We start from the raw sequence: 17,184 nt of genomic DNA, 5'->3' as shown, positions 1-17,184 counted from the left end.
AAGTTTTTCACATGGTCATTTCACGCGGCCAAAATTTCATCTAATGTCAAGTATTCACTGTGTGATTTGGACTGTCCAAGATAAAGGAGGATAAAAGAATTGTGTCATCTTTTTGACATGGCTTCACAACAGTGCTCCTACATTGTACAGAAAGAGGCATTGAAAGGTGACTTTGTAACTGTGAAAAAATCAGGATGAGAGGATTGTGAGATTGTAGCATGAAATGGCTTACTGACAACACTGGCACTTCTTAAGGAACCCAGAGTAACTCAAATGGAGTAGACGAAAATTGAAGTTTTTTTTTTTTTTTAACCACAAGCCTCATATCATGACTGTATCGGTGTTAATTTTGTTGACCAATAATTTTCAAGTTTTTGACAAAGATCTTTTTTGGGGTATTAACACGTTCATCAAGGAAACAAAATGAAGATGTACGTGTTCTGGACAGACACAATCCATCAGAACTGATTCAGGTGTGTAGAAAGGCGGAGAAATGTTTGGAATTCATCCAATCAGAAATAATCTCCTTTTGCATGCTTCGATGTGCACATTCAGCTAGTTTACATACTTCTGTTTGAAAAACATTTGTGAAATTGTAAAAAGTAAAAAGTATTTTTTAAATAAATCATATAATTAATGCATGTAATACGGTGACAGGTAGAGTGCGGTTCAAGAACAAGGTTTGCTGTATACACGTGTCTATTTTTCCCCTTCTTGTTTGTCTTCATTTTCTTTTTTCTTCTTCTACTGCTTCTTGGGGTGTATAGCTAGCATTACAACTTGCAGCTGAAGTGCCTAGTGTAGTTTTGTTGTGGTTTCAGCAGAGTCAAGGGTGAAAAGAAATGTTTGAGCTACAGGGATGCTTAAGCTGTAGGCAATCAATAAGGGGTGGGTGGCAGTATGGGCTAATTTTTATGTTCCTTTGCCTTTGCAAAAAAGTAAAATTAAGGAGTTTCATACATGAACAGAGTTTTGAGTTTTTGAGGCCTCCATACTTCCGTTTAGCATACAGTCTCAGGGTGTTAGACCTGAGGTGAAATCCTCCATGCATGGTCAGCAGCAATGTCAGTGGCTTCTATCTCCTCCTTTGGCCAACTTATTATCAAAGCAGGGTACCTGATCACGGGCAGGGCGTAGGTGTTGATAGCCCGGATTTTGTTCTTCACATTCAGCTGACTCCTCAGGACTTGTCTGACCCTCTGCAGGTACTTGGTGGTTACAGCTTTCCTAGCGGCGTCTTCATGGTTCCTATTTGCCTGTGGGATTCCCAGGTACTTGTAGCTGTCCTCGATGTCTAGCACAATCCCCTCAGTTCTTCTCTGTCTTTGTTGCCATCCAATTACACTTTTCCAATCCGAATGACATTTGTTAATGATCTAACTAATGGGGTTCAGGCCTAAGCAGAACAGCAGTAGGCACAGAGCATCTCCTTGGCAGATCCCGCACTTGATGGTAACTTGTGCATTTGGCTTGAAATTGGCCTCTAGTGTTGTTTGCCACATCACAATTGAGTCCCTAATAAATGCTCTTAGGGTCCTGTTGATTTTGTAAAGTTCTAGGCATTCCAGGATCCAGGTGTGGGGCATCGAGCCATATGCTTTCATGTAGTCAATCCAGACAGTGCACAGGTTGGTTGGTATTTTTTTTAAATGACATTCACATTTATTGTGACACTTTGGATATTAGTTGGCTCTATATTGCAATGCTGTTAAGCTGCAATGCTGTTGCGCCTGACAAAGTATGATTTGATCAAGTAGCCTTGAGTCACTTTACTTAGAAAAATGATCCCAATTTACTGTTCATTTACGAAGCAGTGGGAGTTAATGTCAGGTCCTTGTGGCACTCAGGTTCCTTCTTTTGTTGTGTGTTTGTCTACCATCTAATCCTTCCTCTAATCTGCTGTGTCCACGGAGTAATTTATCATGCAGAAAAAACAAACAAACAAAGAAGGAAGGAAATCAGTGTAGAGTCATTCTGGACATATGTACTTTGATAAGATGTTGCTGGGCTCCTGTGGGTAATATCTGAACCTTATCAAAAAATAACAGACATGCTAAAAATGTTATTTTGTTGTCTTTACGTGCATCTAAGAAATGTATCTACTTTTCATTGTAGGAATGTTACTTCCCTGGCATCTTTTCACTGGTGTTGTCAGTAAACAGTAATGTTTGTACAGTGAAGAAGCAGTGAGTAACTGGTTTAATGGTTTACAATTCTCTCAGAAACAGAGGGTTTTAGAAAACTTTGTGACAGAATTTGGTTATTAATTATTAACTTTCCTTTGACTTATTTTATGAATAGATTGAGCCTTTAAATGTATTTTTTACACTGTGCATACCTGACAGTTTGTAACTATTCCATGCTCGTTCACTGGAATTTCTAAACCTGGAGTAGAACAAAAAGGCCTGCTGTGAAAAGACACATTGCAAGTTTTAAAGCAGTCCTGTAAAACAAGATGTTAGCAAGTGGGAAATCAGACTGCTTTATATAACGTGGTCTGGTCACAGCCCCTCATCCCTGATGAACCAAACTAAGGAGGTTGCAATCTTCATTGTTCCAGCTTAAATGATACAGAAAAACCTGTAAAATATAAAAGGTCCAACCAAAACACTCAAGTTCTGACAGGTTTCCAAAGGCTAAACACCATCCCTGGGCTCATCTTTGATTTGACAGATCCTACACACTAAACAGATGTTTTATGTGTGCGTTAATCAAACTATCAGTGTTTTAGATTAAGTGCATGGCAATAAATTAGTCTTTAAAAGTCCCACTGAATGATTTATGCAGCTGCAGTTTTTATGGAGTTGGAGTGAGACAGACTGTGATCCACAGAAGGCGATACTAGAATTTTGCTGTGAAGCCATTTGCCAATATACGACGTGCATGGAAAATGCTGTTTCAGCCCTGTCATTAAAATAACAGTTAACCATTTCACATTTTGTTCACATGCTTTTCTCTCCTTTTCTGTTATGCAGGTTTTCCCTTTTGCTGTGTAAGGTTTTAAATGTAATTGCTGGAAAAAGGAACTGCAGCCTCATGTGTACCAATCATGTGATGGGTCAGGAGTTAATTTATCTTGTGTTATCTCTGGAACCTCCTCATTGCTCATCAGATTATCAGCCTTTGTTAGAGCAGTTTGATATACTTCACCTTTTTTTGCCTTTGTTGAAATATCTCTTCAAGCACTGACAGATAATGTGATTCTTATTCAAAGCCGCTGGAATTGATAATCCCATTAGACTATAGGAGGTAAGAGTGGAGGATCGACGGGGGGTAAAGCTATGCATCTTCAGCGGGGTGTCATTCCAGCTCACTGCAGGGTTATCTCTGCCTCTGAAGACAACTGCTGAGCTTGAGCTGTGTGGCTCTTGGGATGTGTGCGTCACTCTTTTCCCACTATCCTCAAGACAGCTGCATTACTCCATGAAGTGCCTTTTGTGCTTTCTGCAGTCCAAGTGGGGCATAACAAATGGAACCAGTGATAGATCACCTGATCTGTCTTTAACAAGTACTTTTTTGGACCTCAACCACTCAAATTTCCAACAAGAGCATTCAGGTATTGGTGGCCTTTTAGAGTAAATCTTAGACTACCTTTCCTGAATTCTGCATAAGAAAATGTCTTTAAAGTCATTCTCTTAACAGTTTTTACATTTAAGTGCTAAGCTGGTGTGTGAACAAGTTTTATCTTTACCAGGATTTATTCTTAACTATGAGGAAGAAAGTAAATAACTATATGAATTTTCTCTGAGCTCTTTCACAAGGACATTGTGAAGCTTCATTGTAATACAAAATTATCAATGCAGTCTTGATCCTGAAGGACTTCAGATATTCCACCATAATTATGTTTAACTTCAGGGAAAATTTAGCAAATGAAATGGATTAGAACATTTGCTCCCAAATTAAAGCTGTCTTTTACAGGCAGCTAAATTAATGCACTAAGAAAGCCACACGTCTAATCTCTCTTGTTCAGTCCCCTCCCACTCATCATGCTACATCTTCTGCTCTTTAGCCATACTTCTTCTGGTCAAATCTTTCAATTATATATTTTGATACATGGGCTTTCAATCAGCCCAAAGAAGGTTTTCTTTTCTTTTCTTTCTTTAAACAGATCACCTTGTGTGTGCTTAGGTGTGTCAGGTCTTGATGGAGCCTAAAGCTGCTCAGTTACAATGATCCACTCCACTGAGCTGTAGGAAGCTATTGTGAACTCCGGATTAATAGCAGTGACACTAGCATGCCCTTCAGCCTCCCTCAGATCTCATCAAGCCTACTTTCAGTTACTCAATCGAGTGAGGAAAAGACATTTTGCTCTGACTGCAACACTGGGTTTACAGCAGAGAGACTATGTACTGTGTGAGGCTTGGTTAAAGCTTATTTGTGTGTCAGCGTCTGCCCTTATATTAATCCGATTCATGGTTGGTGGCATGACATAATCTTCTTGTCTCTTCTGTAATGTTTATCTGCTCAGAACAGTGGTCATCAGGGGACCTGGACTTTGTGCTCATATCTTTCTAGCTGGACTGGACTGTTTACAATAGCCTGCACTCATATTCACATATATGTGAACACAACACGGACCCTGTAGCTCACACACGAAAAAAGGATCATATTTCAGACAGGAAGATAAGAACAGGGAGAAAAAGAGAAAATAAGAAAAATACATTTTTCATTTTAATGCAATATTCTAAATTTGTGCATCCAGACAGTAATTTCATGATTTTTGATACCTTCTGAAATATGGTCACAAGGTTTCAACAAAGGCCCAGTATGTTTCCAAAAGTTGATTCTGTTCATCTGGACTTTTGGAGATTACTTACCTGGATGATTGAGCATGCATCAAGACGCCCAGTATGTTGCTAAGCAACATAATTAAATGGCATGGCATGGTCTATTGTCATATAGGTTAAGTAGCTTGCCATCAGTCACTGATGGTAGTAGATGTTCATTTGTGTGTTTCCATTAGGTGTGTGTTTATAATTTGTAATCTGGTCCACAACAACAACTGCAGGAAAAGCAGTGTGCATCATCCTTGGAGAGTCTTTGATCATGTTACGTCTCCCTTGTGATACTATTGAATATATTTAAATACAGTGCATATTAAAGTATATTTTCCCACCAATCTAATTCAAACATTTGCCAGAGAGTCTTAATCTATGTTTTATGGGTTGCCAATTAAATATGGTCAAAACCCCACATGATCACTCAGTAATCTTTTACAACGGGTCCAAGTTTTACTTTATAGTAACAAGAATGCAAACCAGTTTATGACTTTCATTCAATATATTTTCTCTTATGGATATGTAGTTGATATTCTGTCTCTGTCCATTAAAACAAACAAAGAAAAAAACCTACCATAAAAATCAGAGACGGGTTCTGTGTGAGTGACCAGGCTTAAAAATTTACCATTTGATCACATAATCTGTATCTGCATATTGCCTGTTCATCTTCCTATTGTTTCTCTGCACGATGCAATAATAATACAATGGTTGCCAAACTTCTAATCTTTTAATCCACACTTCCCTTAGTACTTGTCAGTGACATCTTCATTATAATGAAAGACATTTGCCCATTACCTCCAGAATAACTTCTAGAAGTGGAATCTTTCTGTGAGTTACTTCCAGACTCTTACAAATCACTACTAGTGAAATAAAAATACTTTACAAGTTGACACTAGTGCAGTAAAGACTTATGACAGGCAGACAACAGGGAAAGCATTCTGACTCTGTTATAGTTGTTTTTCATAATAATTTAATATAGTTCTTTATCATTACTTTATATCAATTGTACATTATTGAGACTGACAAATTGTTGTGAGTTCCAATAGTGTTTACAGTATTCATCTTAGTCCTCCTCCTGTGCCTCAAGCATCTCACGAAGGTTACAAAGTCAACATTAAACATTACATCTCCTTTTTCCTGACTTCTAAGCCTTATAGACTTTAAAAATTGCTACTCTGTTTAATAAAGAACAGAATGGAGCGTACCAGGTATGAGATTGCTTAGATTAAACAGAAACAAATGGTTTTCTGGTCTAAATCCACAACGGAGCTCAGGTGAATTGGAGTTTATTATTGGGAACAAAAATAAAACCAAAAGTCATGCATTTCGAACACTCAAATCCTCAGAGCACTGAACCACACTTCCTTTGTTTCTTGACTTTTTGCTGATAAGCATCAGATCTACAAAATGGTGTTTGACTCCTGCTGCAGGGTTTAGAAGTGATAAGAACCAGTACAACATTAGGGCTCGTGCTCTGGAGCCTCAAACCTGTCGACAGAAAGAGTTTCACTAAAGTCCAGTCAAATGTTATGGAGCAGTTGAGAGAAAATGTAGCAGCACTTTCACGGCGGGCAACCGCAAGATTGTCAGCAGCTGAGATCGTTTGGTGTCACTGTTGTGAAATATGGTTAGGTTGGTAATTTGTCTAACAATGACACAATTGGTAGAACTTTACCTCTGTAAACGGTCTCATTGGCTTTTGTATCAAACAATCAAAATGTGGTTAATATCAATTAGAAATCGCAGCCCTTTTTATATAGTCAAACTAAGTTGACAAAGTAACACGATATTAAATATAGGGATTGATTTTAACAGTTGGATGAAAACCCTTTGCAGTCAGTGACTGTCTGGAACCCATGGACATCACTAATGACTTTGTTCTCTCCCTTGAGATCCTCTGCCAGGCCTTTCCTGCAGTGGCCTTCATTTACTGCTTATTTGTGGGTATTTCTATGTTCTGTTTTGTGTTTAAAAGCTGAAGAGCGTGAGCTGTTGGGTTGATATCAGCTCAATGACATGTGTATCCCTTTTTTTATTTTGAGAAAATCTTGGATTTCTTTTTTTAGTATGCTTCTGGACATTATTAGTTTGCACTATGATGTGCCGTCTGATCAGTTTTGAGGCATTTAGCTGAATCTGAGCAGAGTATAGTCCTGTGCACATCACAATTCATCCTGTTTCTTTTTTCAGCAGTCACATTACCAATAAACATCAGTGGTATGGTTTCACTGGAAGCCATATATACCCATGTCATAACATTACCTCCGTCGAGCTGGACACATAATGTGATACGCTCATTCTCTCCTCATACATGTCTCTTCCTATCATACCTCCACAAGAATGTGCTTGACTTAGATTTTATAAAGTTGTTTTTCTTAACCATGGAAATGAATCTGTCATCATCATCCACTGTGGCAGTGTACAGAGGCCAAACTACAGGGTGGGCCATTTCTATGGATACACCGTAATAAAATGGGAATGGTTGGTGATATTAAAGTCCTGTTTGTGGCACATTAGTATACGTGAGGGGGCAAACTCCTCAAGATGGGTGGTGACCTATGGAATCAGAACGATGCCACTTTGAAACGAAACCGAAAAAAATATTGTAACTGAAATAAATGTACTGAAAAATCTTGTATTGAAACCAAAAAAAAAAATTGATAGTGAAAAACAATTAATTGAAACTGTAATTTTTTTGTTTTCGCTTCCAATTTTTTTTTTTTTTTCGGTATCGGTTTCAAACCATTTTTCAGTTTCAATCTGCTGGCACCGTTTTGGCGTCCGGGGGCGCGCAGGGGAGGGCGGGGTTTCCGGCCCGCATGTATTTGCATACATTATAGAGACCACTAGTGCTGACCAAGCTGCCATCTTTCTCTCTTCCCGTCTTTCAATGGCTGCTTCAATTTCAGCTTGAACCTCCAAACCGCAAGTAAGTAATCATTTTTTGTCATCTTTTCTTGCTGTCCCACTGGGCTGGACATTAGTTTAGTTTTTTTAGCTACATCTGGTGAAGTTGTGGTAAAATGCTGGTATTAAGCCTATTCGTCGTAGCAAGCTAGCCTGAAGCTAATATTTGCTAAATTTAGGGACACCCGTGTCTCTTCAGGAGTTGGAGGCCGGTGTTCTAGGAGCGGATCTCAGGATCTCAACAGGCAGTGTTGGGCAGTAACATAATACATGCACCGGCGTTACGTATTTAAAATACAAAATATGAGTAAATGTATCCGTTACAGTTACTGTTCAATAGGTGATATTGAGAATACAGTTAGTTTGTTGAAATAAATGGATTACATGGCGGTATTTTCCTGTTTCATATGTTAGGCTATGGTCTCTATTTTTTGGTAATTCCACGCCGGTGGAAACCCAAACAAAACATGCAATAAGAGCCTCTAAAAATTATTATACAAAAATTATTTAATATGAAGGCAATAGCAGAGTGTTACAGGCATCACCCTAAACAATGTAGCCTCATGGGCAGTGTAGTCCGTGCTGCAGGGAGAATGGACTGCCATAGTTATGTGTCTGTGAGCGAGGGAGGGAGAAAAAGGAAAAGTACGAGCTGTCACGGAGCAGAAACGGGAGCTGGAAGCATGTAAATATAATAATAACCACTAAAGCCAAAAAGAGAGCCTGACGAGCCCAGCTGTAAGTAAGCTGTTAAGACTTGACTGTACACCATGTTCGTGTTTTCCTCCGAAACAATAAGCAGCCTTTCAACGCCTCTCTCTGTCTCTCGCTAGCAAACTTGACCCAGACAACAAAGTAAAGCTATTTTTCAGCTACGAGCCCGACACGAACCGGACATATTAGCCAGAGGTCCCTTTACTACGGTTCGGAGCCGCTGACCTGTTTTATATACGCGCTGAATAGTTTTCTACACGAGATCGCTGCAAAAAGTGCAACCTTACCTAATGTCCACCTACTGTTACTCATTTATATTAAGATTTTAACATCTAGTTGGTATTGGTATGGCGAGTAGCCTTCAGTAATAGTAATAAATCACACAGCAATAGCACATTCATGTAGTTGTAAAGTATTCAGAATACATTACTTCTATAATCTTTGGTGGAATACATTTTAAAATTAACCTTCCCAACACTGTCAACAGGTTAGCACCTCATACCACAGTGCAGCAAAGCAGTCTCATGAGCGCTGGGAAGGACAAGCCCAGAGCCCAAAACAGACAGTGCAGGAGATGACAAGGTTAGTAATTGTATGGTGAAAATTATACTTTGTTATCTTGATTGGCAAAAGAAAAGTAAATACAAAATCTGCTTCTCACATTTAGGGCATTTCCAAGATTTTTTTTTTTTCAAAACTTCTTCAATTTCTTTCATTACAGCTGTCCTGTGCCAGAAGTTCTGTTGACCCACAGTGAGAGGCATCATTTCAGAAACACCAGGAAGACTGAAACTCGTCGCCAGGATCAAGCAGGGCTTGTGATCTTCACCAGCAGCTCCCTCACAAGAAGGATAAACCCAGCATTTCATGAACACTGATGGAGACCTTTGCTTTGTGTAATGTTAGAAGTACTCAGATAATCCTCAGAGGGTCTGGACTTTTACATAATATAATAGAATAGAATTCAACATGCACAGGTACAGGGCAATGAAATGCAGTTTGCATCCATCCAGAAGTGCTTTAGCCATGATATAGATATATTACAATATATATTAGCAATAATATAGATATGTAAGTATATTACAGAAATGGGTCTATTATGGTATGTTACAATGTACATGGTATGAAGTATGTTAAGAATATTCTATAAGTATGTACAGGCTGTAGTGAGTACAAACTATGTACAGGCTATGAACAGGATATAAATATGAAAAACTATACAGAAATCTGAGATATACAGTTATACAGAAATGTGAACTATGCAAGTTATAAACAGTTGTAGGATTAAAAATTATCATATGTACAGAATGATTATTTACACAGAACTATACAGTAGTGCAGTTAAGTAATAGCTATAGCTATAAGCTATAGTAATAGCTTTAAGTCCTGTAGAAAGTTAAATATATGTTGTGCTCACTGGTTACTCTAGTATGAATGACTCTGAATTACTTTATGATAAATAACACACTATTGTCAAAAAACAGTGAAAGAATTCCAGATCACAAGTTTTTAGTTCAAATACAAGTAACAACCTTTGACTTTAATCAGGTTTTATTTCTTGTGTCAGAGAAAACATCATGTGCTCTTCATGTAGCTGAGTACATTCAGTGTTTAAAACAGAAGTTGTGCAGGTCTGAGATCAGCAGTTTTCTGAAACACCAAACTGAGGTACTGTTAATGCTGATGTATAGTGACACAGTTACAGGGGTGATTAATCCTTTTGACTTTTTGTCTTTAAATTTCTCAATAAAACAGCTGCAGCTTTCACTGACAGCACATGTGGTACTTTAACCTTTGTACTGTTTTCTTCAGTTAATTTTGGAGTTACTACAAAGATTGAAGATATAGGATGATCTGTCTGCTGTCACTGGGTGGTGCTGAGGTCTGAATCTGAGGACAGCTCCTGTAATCACAAACAGAACAGAATCATCACAAACTGAAATATAAAGTTTATCTCTCAAATCTGAAATAGAGCTGATCCTTCTCCGTCCTCACACACTCGGGATCTGAAGTTGTTCAGTCCTACAGTTCTGCCGACAGCTTTTTATTTTTTTTAAATTTGTTTTAAAGGCCTTACTAACACATTTTCTAATATCATGTTTACCTTTGAGTTGATGCTTTATAAATGGACATCTGCAAAGATTAGATGATGGAGCAGGTTTCAGTCGAGGTTCAGTCTGCTGCTGCATCCTGGTCACAACATACAGAGGTGTTATCAGCTCAGTATTGAACAAGAAATATTAACGTTTCAAATTATTTGTCCTAAAGGATGCAAGCTGTGACTTTGTGAACATAACTCATTAAAAATAATTTGGACAGTTTTTTAACCTGAATATTTGTAACAAACTCAGTTAAAAATAAAAAATAAAAAAAAATAAAAAAAAGCTAAAAAAAATAATCAGGGGAAAAATGTAACATTTTAACTTGAGCTGACAAGCGGAAGTAGTTGGTTTCAGTACATAAGTATTGGGCTTTGCTATTTAATCCGTAGCTATTGACTAATGAGGGGAATTTAAAAGTTGGCGTTAATGTCCTTCCACATGTGGAAAGCGACAGAAAACGTGCTGCTGTTTGCACATATTTAATAATCAGCTCTGCACAGGAGCAGAAGCAGAGTCCAGCCTGTTGCTCTTACAGTATAATACTCATAATAAAAGTACAGTAACCGTGGTTAGTCACTGAGCAGCCTGGTGCGTTTCTCTTGATTTCTTTAGTCAGAGTAAATTCATTCACCTGCACGGGTTAGCTAAACGAACTTTACAAAACAAGTTTCCCCGACAGCCGAGTGCTCATTTTAGCTAGCTAGGTCCTTCGGTAGCTTGCTAAGGACCCAAATTACGGATTATCTTACAAACACATTTAACTTACCAAAAAAAATGGATTGAAACCAAAAAAAAAAAATTGTAAGCGAAAACAAAAAAATTACAGTTTCAATTAATTGATTTTCACTATCATTTTTTTTTTTCGGTTTCAATACAAGATTTTTCAGTACATTTATTTCAGTTACAATATTTTTTTTCGGTTTCAATATTTTTTTCGGTTTCGTTTCAAGGTGGCATCGTTCTGATTCCATAGTGACCATGGTGGCCATTTAGAAGTCGGCCATCTTGGATACAACTTTTGTTTTTTTCAATAGGAAGAGGGCCATGTGACACATCAAACTTATTGGTAATGTCACAAGAAAAACAATGGTGTGCTTGGTTTCAACGTAACTTTATTCTTTCATGAGTTATTTACAAGTTTCTGACCACTTATAAAATGTGTTCAGTGTGCTGCCCATTGTGTTGGATTGTCAATGCAACCCTCTTCTCCCACTCTTCACACACTGATAGCAACACTGCAGGAGAAATGCCAGCACAGGCATCCAGTATCTGTAGATTCAGGTGCTGCACATCTCGTATCTTCACACCATAGACAATTGCCTTCAGATGACCCCAAAGATAAAAGTCTAAGGGGGTCAGATCGGGAGACCTTGGGGGCCATTCAACTGGCCCACGACGACCAATCCACTTTCCAGGAAACTGTTCATCTAGGAATGCTCGGACCTGGCACCCATAATGTGGTGGTGCACCATCTTGCTGGAAAAACTCAGGGAACGTGCCAGCTTCAGTGCATAAAGAGGGAAACACATCTTCATGTAGCAATTTCAAATATCCAGTGGCCTTGAGGTTTCCATTGATGAAGAATGGACCCACTATCATTGTACCCCATATACCACACCAAACCATCACTTTTGTTGTCCCAACAGTCTTGGAGGGATCCATCCAATGTGGGTTAGTGTCAGACCAATAGCGGTGGTTTTGTTTGTTAACTTCACCATTCACATAAATGTTTGCCTCATCACTGCGTGAAAAATCTTCTGCGTGAACTGAGGGTCTTGTTCCAATTTTTGTTTTGCCCATTCTGCAAATTCTGTGCGCCGATCTGGGTCATCCTCATTGAGATGCTGCAGTAGCTGGAGTTTGTAAGGGTGCCGTTTGTGAGTAGCTATCCGCCAAAGGGATGTTTGACTAATGCCACTCTCCAGTGACATGCGGTGAGCGCTACGCTGTGGGCTCTTGCTGAATGAAGCTAGGACAGCCACTGATGTTTCTTCATTAGTGACAGTTTTCTTGCGTCCACATTTTGGCAAATCTAACACTGAACCAGTTTCACGAAACTTAGCAAGCAGTTTGCTAACTGTAGCATGGGAGATGGGTGGTCTCGTAGGGTGTCTTGCATTGAAATCTGCTGCAATGACCTGGTTACTGCGTTCACCAGATATCAACACAATTTCGATCCGCTCCTCACGTGTTAACCTCTTCGACATGTCAATGGCTGTGAACAAAGAGAAACTTGTAAATAACTCATGATAGAATAAAGTTACGTTGAAACCATTTCTTGTGACATTACCAATAAGTTTGATGTGTCACATGGCCCTCTTCCTATTGAAAAAACAAAAGTTGTATCCAAGATGGCCGACTTCTAAATGGCCACCATGGTCACCACCCATCTTGAGGAGTTTGCCCCCTCACATATACTAATGTGCCACAAACAGGACTTTAATATCTGCTGGTTAGGACCTACTAACTACCTTGATTGATGGCTGTGATTGTGACAGCTGAGATGATTCCATGAACCCAGATTCATTATTGGTGGAATAAAGACTTTTTCTCCCTCTTTGCTCCAAAATGTTAGTGAATATCTCCTGTATGTTTTCTTCCCTTTACAACACATTAAGCTCCAAAACATTCCAAACAATATTTTCATGAGGATTTCAGGCGTGGTTATACCTTCATCCTTCTCTAGTCCAGAATACGAGTCATCTGCCTTTCGCATCATTTCTTATCAACTATAAATTCAAAGGAATTTGTATATCTTTGCATGTGTGTGTGTGTGTGTGTGTGTGTGTGTGTGTGTGTGTGTCTGTGTGAGTGTGTGAGTGTCAGTGCCTGAGTGGACTTACTCATGTGTGAAGCATCAGCTCCATTTATTTCAAATCGTTGGAGAAATGATACTATGTTTCCCTTCCTCGGACAATTTCCTTTCAATAGTTATCCACAAAAAAGAAATAGGAGAAAAGACAAAAGGCAGACATGATTACTAGTTATTTGTTTCCTGAATGTAAGAGTAGCAGCAGACTATTGATATTCAGTTCTCATCCTGTCGGGCTCTGTCCAGATTGCGGTGTTAGTTGACTGTCAGTAAGTAACGGTATGCAGCAATTATACTACTAATGATTGTGTGATAAAAGAGTATTCTACCTTGGATTATGAAATTTACATTTTAATAAATGTTTAAAACAAAGTGTTAAAAACTGCAAAAACAACATTAGAAACAGCATTCTTTATACTGTAGAGCCATCTAGTGCATATAAAGATAGAGCATATTGCATTAAAGTACCATCATCGCCATATGTCATAACAGCATGAAAAGTTGAAAATAATATCCATCATTCTGATGTATACTAGGGCAGTAATTTTTAAGAGCCACAGTTTGAACTGCAAAAGCAACTTCAGTATAAATTTGCTCACGGACCATATAATTTCTTGAACCACTAAACTGATAAACTTTTTTCCTACAAAAAATGTTCTTCTTATCTTCTAAAATGAAATGATAGTATAGCCTAAAATTCATTCAAACCTTTTTTTCCATTAAAAGTTAAACATGATCATCATTTTCCGTGTCATTCAAAAGCCCAGATTCCTTCTTAGAGAACAGTTATAAATCCTTTATCATACAAATGGTCATGATTTGGAAATCAGAATTATTACATCACTCTCTCTATTTTGTTTTATCTAATTCCACCTACAAGTTTTCTCTGGTGTTTGTTCCAAAGTCTAAGAAAACTTTGGCCTTCTTGACTATTTTAACTTTTAATTAGCAATAGATCTAAATAAATAATAAATAGATCTCTTCTGAAGATGTAGGATAGGCTGGTAATGTCACAAATACACCCGGCTTTCAATGGACTTCTGAGCTTCTTTTTTTACTTTTATGTTCACTTCCTGGTTAGATATTGGCTGCAGTACACTTGGGATGATCTGATATCGTTGTGTTGGTGTTGTTCCCAGATCATCATGAAAATGTTGTTTCAGGTTCAACATCGCAAGTGACCAATCACATTGTTGTGACGTTATTCTTTTGTGCGCCAAGCCATTCGTGCATTTATGAAATTCCAATGTTGCAAGGACAATATCAATTCTGTTTACCGTTTATTAAAGGGTTACGGTTAGGGTTAGGGTCAGGGTCCGTTGATCGGCGGTTTCTCGCAGCTTAAGTACAGTTTTTGGTTTTACAGTGGTTTTTTCCGAAGTCGCAAAAGTGTGACGTCACAACATTCTGATTGGTCACTTGCAATGTTGATCCTGGAACAACATTTAGTATGATGATCTGGGAACAACACCAACACGACGATATCAGATCATGCCTACACTTGGACATTACCTTGGTTTCTATTGGAGCACTTAATTGTCCAGTGATGCAGCAGGTTAACTTATTCTTATGATGCTAGAAAGTCTTCTATTTCATTTCACAGCGGACCGTTTTCCGTCAGTTTTTTGTATAGTTATTGGCCATTAAAATGGCAGCCTTGATGATGGGCAATATGTAAGAAAAATACCTGCAAATTAAGTTTAGCATGCAGGTAAGCCATCTGTCTGAAAGTGTTGGTAAAAAAAAAAAAAACTACTGCACTCATACACTAGATGCTGCTGTATAATCATGGACCTAGGTGAGACTTGCACTGTTATCTGAGTGCAGGAAAAAGAAGAAGAAAAAAAGAGAAATAACGTTAAATTATCCTAGAAAAGGAGCAGAGTTCAGTCATTTGATCACTTAAATTGCTTTTATTTAGGGTAATAAGGCTTACTACATAGTATTATCTCTCTAAAACACATAAAACTGTAATTGTAGTCTGTAAGAGCAGAGTGGGCCACAATTTTCCAAGAGCAGATGTGTAGCTGCCTTCGTTCCCACAGTGCTCTCTCCCCTGTTCGATGGAAATGCTGTTGATGGTTAATGCATTTGCTTGTAGGATCAGTAACACTCTACATGGTGCTCTTCTCTTAAATAAAATGTTTTTTAAAAACTAGAAAAAACAGAAACACAGTAAAGGATATGTTGCGACACAGATAAAAACAGGGTCTGCTGTTGTGATGATAAGGGTCAAGCTGGCTGTGTAGTGGGTCTGGCCACAGTATCAGGAGAGGCTTCAGAAGTGGATGTGATGCACAAAGAGATTAAAAGAGATACACCAGGCACACGGCCATGGGGGAGAGGCAGAACATCACTGAATGTGAGAGTAGCATGCATTCTAGTATAAAGAGGTCTCGTCTATTTTCTGGTTTCAATCTGGCTTGAGGAAAGCAGCAGTAGTGGCTGCTAGCTAGATCCACAAACTTATTTGAATTTTCTTTGCAACTAGCGTAGAAAATCTAAAATATACTAAAGAGCAAACTGCACCCAGGAAAGAAACAACTGCATTATGCTGCTAACACAACTTCGGCTCTTTGCAAGCACCTGAGCAGATAGCATGCTAATGCTAAGCTAGCCAAAAACCCAGAACAGATTTAATGGCAGTTACTTTATAATCATTCCTCTATTTCCTCTATTACCGGATGTTTCTGTCTGTTAAAATGGGTTCTTCCTTCTCACTGTTGTCAAAGTGCTTATTCATAGGGATTTGTGTGGTTGTTGAGATTTCTTTTTCTTGCTGATTTGCAATTGCATGTCTTTTTTAAATCAGTCAAGACTAAATAGTTGGGTTACAAGAAAGTTAAATTGAGAAATATTTAGGTACTATGTCAACACTATAATAACTTATAATATAAAACCAAAGGCCTGCACTACGAAGCAGGATTTTCTCTTATCCAGATAACTTTGGGGTTAATCCTGGGTTTTCTGTACAACATTGGTTAATTGGTTAATTTCTTACCGGGGTGTATCCCCAAGGTAACTCCGAACCTAGCTTGCTTGAGAGGAGGTCGATGTAAGTGAAACCAGACTTCTCTACTTAGATTTTTTTTTCCTAATAGGGAACATGTTAGTTTCTATAATAAGACACATTGCCAGTTACGTAAACTACAATTGTCTATTTCTGAGTACAGTAACATTATGGAAAGTGTCTTTTTACCCATTTACTTAATGCAGTTGTTTGTGTGTTGCTGACACAAAGACCTTTATGCCGAGGAGAAGAAGGGCAGTCTCACTGTGAACCATCTGCTCATTCAAAGTGTTGGTTGCCTTTGATAGCGGAGCAGAAAGTCACACTCATCCATGGGGAACAATGAGAGACAGGGAACAGCAGGGGAGTCACCAGAAAGACAAATACCCTTTCACACATGCAACCTGTGCAATATTAGGATCACTCTTTCTTGAAATACAGTTGGTTTTAACACACAGATATCATCTCTACACATTTTCTGTAAGGACACATTCTATATTGAGTTGTTTCCCTCATTACATTGCAGTTGTGGACAGATTCTCCTCTACTGTTACTTGTGGTGCAACGGATCACAGTTGATGCGTAATCCGAACCGATCCCACTCCACGGTTCGGCACACACGTGATCCGAAGATTCGAAAAAGAAGAAAAAAAAGTATGTGTATGGTGGCGTGGTGGGTCTGTCAAGCAATAGTTATGGCCAGCGCTAGTGATCCAAGTGGAGGAGTAGAGGAGTTTGCATTATGCATTAAGCAGCCCTTTTCTGCCCAGTCCGACCGGGCTAAAGCTATTACAAAAGCTATTGGGGTGTTTAGCTGCAGACGGGAGGCCGTATTTTTTTGATGATGAACGTGCTTGAGCC

General features: G+C 38.6%; 1 protein-coding gene and 1 long non-coding RNA gene across 3 annotated transcripts in view; one reads left to right on the top strand and one right to left on the bottom strand.

Moving 5' to 3' along the window:
* Positions 1-17,184, top strand: part of LOC120744982 (limbic system associated membrane protein) — a 453,615-nt gene that overhangs the window by 96,900 nt on the left and 339,531 nt on the right. The gene's annotated exons all lie outside the window — the stretch shown is intronic.
* Positions 10,207-10,708, bottom strand: LOC120744987. The gene is made up of 2 exons (XR_005698514.1): positions 10,504-10,708; positions 10,207-10,302 (listed from the first exon to the last, which is right to left on the bottom strand). It is a non-coding gene; the product is annotated as an uncharacterized LOC120744987 (long non-coding RNA).

This window comes from Simochromis diagramma, unplaced genomic scaffold, assembly GCF_900408965.1.
Source record: "Simochromis diagramma unplaced genomic scaffold, fSimDia1.1 OVJJ01000611.1, whole genome shotgun sequence".
Lineage (NCBI taxonomy): Eukaryota > Metazoa > Chordata > Actinopteri > Cichliformes > Cichlidae > Simochromis > Simochromis diagramma.
Note: the sequence above shows the minus strand (reverse complement) of the source record. Positions and strands in the feature narration are given on the sequence as shown.